This window comes from Strigops habroptila, chromosome 8 (genome assembly GCF_004027225.2).
Source record: "Strigops habroptila isolate Jane chromosome 8, bStrHab1.2.pri, whole genome shotgun sequence".
NCBI classification, from domain to species: Eukaryota; Metazoa; Chordata; class Aves; order Psittaciformes; family Psittacidae; genus Strigops; species Strigops habroptila.
Genome location: NC_044284.2, coordinates 10,007,780 through 10,013,779, shown reverse-complemented (window position 1 = coordinate 10,013,779; position 6,000 = coordinate 10,007,780).

Below are 6,000 nucleotides of genomic sequence, written 5' to 3'. Positions count from 1 at the left end.
TTCTTCTCTTCTCTTGGATTCTTCTCTTCTCTTGGATTCTTCTCTTCTCTTGGATTCTTCTCTTCTCTTGGATTCTTCTCTTCTCTTGGATTCTTCTCTTCTCTTGGATTCTTCTCTTCTCTTGGATTCTTCTCTTCTCTTGGATTCTCTTAGAATTTCTTCTCTAGTATTCTCTTACATTCTCTTCTCTTGGATTCTATTAGAATCTCTTATAATTTCTTAGATTCTCTTAGCATCTCTTCTTTTGTATTCTCTTACATTATCTTCTCTTAGATTCTCTTAAAATCCCTTAGAATCTCTTGGAATCTCTCAGAATCTATTCTCTTGCATTCTCTTCTCTTAGATTCTCTTAGAATCCCTTAGAATCTCTTGGAATCTCTCAGAATCTATTCTCTTGTATTCTCTTACATTCTCTTCTCTTAGAATCTCTTAGAATCCCTTAGAATCTCTTGGAATCTCTCAGAATCTATTCTCTTGTATTCTCTTACATTCTCTTCTCTTAGATTCTCTTAGAATCCCTTAGAATCTCTTGGAATCTTTCAGAATCTATTCTCTTTTATTCTCTTACATTCTCTTCTCTTAGAATCTCTTCTCTTGTATTGTCTTAAAATTCTCTTCACTTAGATTCTCCTAGAATCTCTCAGAATCTTTTAGAATCTCTTCTTTTGTATTCTCTTACATTCTCTTCCCTTAGAATCTCTCAGACTCACTTCGAATCTCTTCTTTTGTATTCTCTTACATTCTCTTCTCTTAGAATCTCTCAGACTCTCTTAGAATCTCTTAGATGCTCTTGGATCTTTTGGAATATGTTAGAATCTCTTGGAATCTCTTGGAATCCTTTAGATTCTCTTAGAATCTCTTCTCTTGCATTCTCTTACATTCTCTTCTCTTAGATTCTCTTAGAATCTCCCAGAATCTCTTGGAATCTCTCGGAATCTCTTCTCTTGCATTCTCTTATATTCTCTTTGCTTAGAATCTCTTAGATTTCCTTGGAAGCTCTTACAATCTCTTGGAATCTCTTCTCTTGTATTCTCTTAGATTCTCCTCTCTCGGAATCTCTCGGAATCTCTCGGAATCTCTCGGAATCTCGCCTCTTAGATTTTCCTAGAATCTCTCAAAATCTCTTAGAATCTTTCAGAATCTCTTCATTTGTATTCTCTTACATTCTCTTCTCTTGAAATCTCTTGGAATCTCTCAGAATCTCTTGGATTCTCTTAAAATCTCTTAGAATCTCTTGGAATCTCTCAGAATCACTTGGATTCTCTTGGAGTCTCTCAGAATCTCTTAGATTCTCTTAGATTCTCTCAGAATCTCTCAGAATCTCTTGGATTCTCTCAGAATCTCTTGGAATCTCTCAGAATCTCTCGGATTCTCTTAGAATCTCAGAATCTCTTGGATTCTCTCAGAATCTCTTGGAATCTCTCAGATTCTCTCAGAATCTCTTAGATTCTCTTAGAATCTCTTAGATTCTCTTGGATTCTCTTAGAATATCTTGGCATTTCTTAGAGTCTCTTGGAATCTTAGAATCTGTTACAATCTCTTAGATTTTCTTGGAATCCCTTAGAATCTCTCAGAATCTCTTGGATTCTCTTAGATTCTCTTCTCTTGTATTCTCTTACATTCTCTTCTCTTGAAATCTGTTTGAATCTCTTGGAATCTATAGGATTCTTTTAGATTCTGTTATAATCTCTTAGATTCTCTCAGAATTTCTTCTCTTGTACTCTCTTACATTCTCTTCTCTTAGAATCCCTTAGAATCTCTTGGAATCTCTCACAAACTCTTCTGTCGTATTAGCTTATGTTCTCATATTCCCTTAAAATATCTTATAATCTCTTGGAATCTCCTGGGATCTCTTCCCTTGTATTCTCTTACATTCTGTTCTTTTAGAATATCTTCTCTTGTATTGCCTTATATTCTCTTCTCTTAAATTCTCTTCTGTTGTATTCTCTTACATTCTCTTCTCTTGTATTTTCTCCACTTACATTCTCTTATACAATAATAGAATATAAGATAATATGAAAAGGGAATGTAAGAGAATACAAGAGAGAATATAAGGGAAGAGAGTATAAGAGAAAGGAATAACAGAACATAATAGAAGAGAATCTAAGAGAAGAAAAGGGAAGAGACTCTAAGAGAAGATAACATAAGATAAGAGAATATAAGATAATACAAGAGAATCTAAGAGAAGAGCATCTAAGAGAATACAAGATAAGAGATTCTAAGAGAAGCTAAGAGCAGAGAATGTAAGAGAATACAAGAGAATACAAGGGAAGAGAATATATGAGGAGAATCTTAGAGATTATAAGAGTAGAGAGGAGAATATAGGAGAAGACTATATCAGAGAATGTAAGAGAAGAGAATCTAAGAGAAGAGAATCCAAGAGAATATAGGGGAAGCAAATATCAGAGAATATAAGAGAATCTAAGAAATTATAAGAGTAGAGAAGAGAATGCAGGAGAAGAGAATGCAAGAGAAGAAAGGGAAGAGAATATACGAGAAGCAAAGGGAATAGACTCTAAAAGAATGTAACAGCATATAGGACAATACGAGAGAAGAGAATGTAAGAAAAGAGGAGAGAATTTAAGAGAAGAAAAGGGAAAGGAATATGAGAGAAGAAAAGGGAAGGGAACATAAGAGAATATAGGAGAAGAGAATGTAAATGAAGGGAAGAAAAGAGAAGGGAGTATAAAAGAAAAGAATAAAAGAGAAGTGAAGAGACAGTAAGAGATTATAAGAGAATATAAGGGAAGAGAATATTAGAGAACATAAGAGAATATAGAAGAGGGGAAGGGAAGAGCATACAAGAAAAGGGAAGAGAACGTAAGGGAAGGGAACGTAAGGGAAGGGAACGTAAGGGAAGGGAACGTAAGGGAAGGGAACAGAATATAAGAAAATCTAAGAGAATAGAAGAGAAAGGAAGGGAAGAGAATCTAATAATATATGAGAAGGAAAGGGAAGAGATTCTAAGAGAATATGTGAGAAGAGAATATAAGAGAAGGAAAGGGAAGAGATTCTAAGAGAATATGTGAGAAGAGAATATGAGAGAAGGAAAGGGAAGAGATTCTAAGAGAATATGTGAGAAGAGAATATAAGAGAAGGAAAGAGAAGGGGAGAGGAGAGATTTTAGGAGAAGGGAAGAGACTATAAGAGAATATGAGGATATAAGAATATAAGAGAAGAGAATATAAGAGACTATAAGAGAACATAAGAGAAGAGACTATAAGAGAAGACTATACAAGAATATTAGAAATGTGGTCCTGCCATAATAACGTCTTGATTTCTTCATAACAACTATTTAATTTCATTAAAAGCAGGAATCTTCTTTTTAAATGTACATAGACTTTCCTGTCATGGAGCTTCAAAACTTTGCAGCATCATTAAACTGTGAGAGGCAGCTGCGCAAAAGGAATCCTTTCTCCAGGGCAAGCAGTTGAGCAGTGATCTGTTATAGCCACCCATCAATATTAGCTATGCAGTGACACTAATGCCATCAACAGTGTAGATAAGCCCTGCCAGCAGCCACCGAACAGGAAGGGATGCTGTGGTGTGCAGGGAACGCAGAGGCAAATTCTCAAAGTGCTTGCTAAGTAGCACTAAGTAGCAATTACAGGAATTTTCCATTTGCATCCCCCGCGGCCTTGCCTCTTCCTCCCATGCCACTTTGCCATGCTTCACTGCAGGATCCAAGGACCTTGTTCCTATATGTCTGGCTTCACCAGCACACTGCATGCTGGGCAGCATGCATCATCTGCAAAGCTGGGCTTCCTAGGTGCTCAGTGATCAGCAGGGTGCAACAGAGGCATCAGTAGAGAGGGGTCTTCGGAAATGTACTGTTTGCCTGCATGCACCACTCTGTTATGGTATTTTCTTGAAATCAGGGGCTAAAATACACATCTCAGTCCCAGTGATGGTATCCGGGGCTGCCAGGAAAGTGAGTCTGTCGAATAGACTGTGTGTGTTATGGTCTATAAGCCCCCCATCAGATATGGTACATTTGAAGTCTTGTCACTGAAAAATGTTCAGCAGATAATACCCTTTACTGAACTAGAAAGCTGCACTCCTGCTGCATGCCTGGCAGGCTAGGAAATGTAGATTAATTTGGGGTTACACACATGAAAGCTCTACATCCTGCTGTGGTTCAGGTGTCATTTTTCTTCTAGGTAAACAGCAGAGCACCCTCAGGCCTCCTGCTGAGCTCAGGGTCCATCAGCTGCACCAGAGGAGCTTTGCTTTCAAGATGTGACACTTGCTACTCTGCTAAATGACCAGTTCAAACAGCTTGAAATAAAAGTGAATTTCCCCAGAGCTGGGTGTTATTCACACACGGTACTTGTGGTAGCAAATGTTCAGTGCGAACCACATGCCAGACAGACCTTAGTATCTCAAATAAGCCAGTTTCCTCTCCCCGGATGCATTAAAATATGTTCCCCCAGATGAATTTAACCTTATTCAGCAAAACGCTTTAGCTCAAGGTACTGACAATGAGTTCCGGCAAGGGCACAATCCCACCAGACACACCAAAGAGTGTGACGATGAGAAGCCCTTCCCATAAGAAAGAAGGATAATTGTGGCTTTAGGGTTTTTTTACAAAGAAATGAGGAGATCCTCAGCAGCTGTAGGGAAATGCTTGCATTCACTGGGGTTCTAATCATAGAATCACAGAACAGTTTGGGTTAGAAGGGACCTTCAAAGCTCATCTAGTCCAACCTCTCCTGCAATGAGCAGGGATGTCTTCGACTAGATCAGGTTGCTCAGAACCATATCCAGCCTGGCCTTGAATGTCTCCACCACCTCTCTGAGCAACCTGTGCCAGTATTTCACCACCCTCATTGCAAAAAATAATGTAGCAGACCTGCAGTTTCTGGTTCTCCCTCCCTCCAGCCCTTGCCTTCTCCTCAGCAGTGAGGCTCATCTGCTGCAGAGCTGGGATGCCTCTCAGGAAAATCAGCTCTTAGCCCTGAAACTGCCCCACCAGCCTCTGCTCATACAAGCAGATCAAGACAGCAAAGCTTTATTATTTGTGTATGTCCCCTAGACAGAAGACATCATAAACAACAAGGTTCACACACTGTGAGTACTGTGGTGGACTCCCATTGGGTTCAAAGGCTGCATGGGTACAAATTCAACAAGACAACACCAAGAGCTGTAAACTCTGCCATTTCAAACTTAAGTAGAGAGTGCTGTGTGTGAAAGACCTCTCCTGAAATAGTAAAAAACACAGCAAAAGCTCTGCCCTGGATGCCAGTGCTTCAGGGGGGCCATTGACTGCAGCAGGTAGGGCTCATCAGGTGGCATTGTCTTGGGCACAGGCTCAACACCAGGTGCTGCCCACGGGTAGGACTGCTTGTGCTGTGCTTTGACTATTACCACTGTTTTTAGAATAGGGGATTTTAAACTCCAAGATATTTCAGGCAGGAATGACTTTTACTCTGCATGTGTAGGACCTAAATACAGCCCTGACCAGCTCTAGGACTTCTGGTGCTCCTACATTGGTACAGATGACTGCCTCCCTCCCACATATGAACCTTTCCCTGGAGAAAGGCTTGAAGCCATGGGAGCTGGAAGTACTCAAATGTCGAGAGGATACTGGCGACGTGCATTGTTACAGAATCCAACAGGATGATTAGAAAAATAGTGGTAATTCCCCATAGACCCCCTGCAAAACAGCCTGCAAGCAAATCAACTGCTGTTTAGATGAAAAGCAATGCAATGATCCCAAATCAGGAAAGCAAATCAAGCTGAGATTTCCTGTGAAAATGTTTTCAATTAAATGGGTGTAATTGAGTGGAAAGGAAACAACTTTCTGACTTAAGCACGTAAACAAGTTTTTTGAATTGAGCACGCAAACAAGAACAAAATAATTTCTGCCTTGTTCAAGCAGAGGACATGGTTTTGCTCAGATTTACTGGCCCCAGGTATTTCTATATGAGGATCTAGATCTGTCCAGCTGTTAAAGCATTACTCTGAATTTATGCCAATGTAAGAGGAAACAAAGTCCTG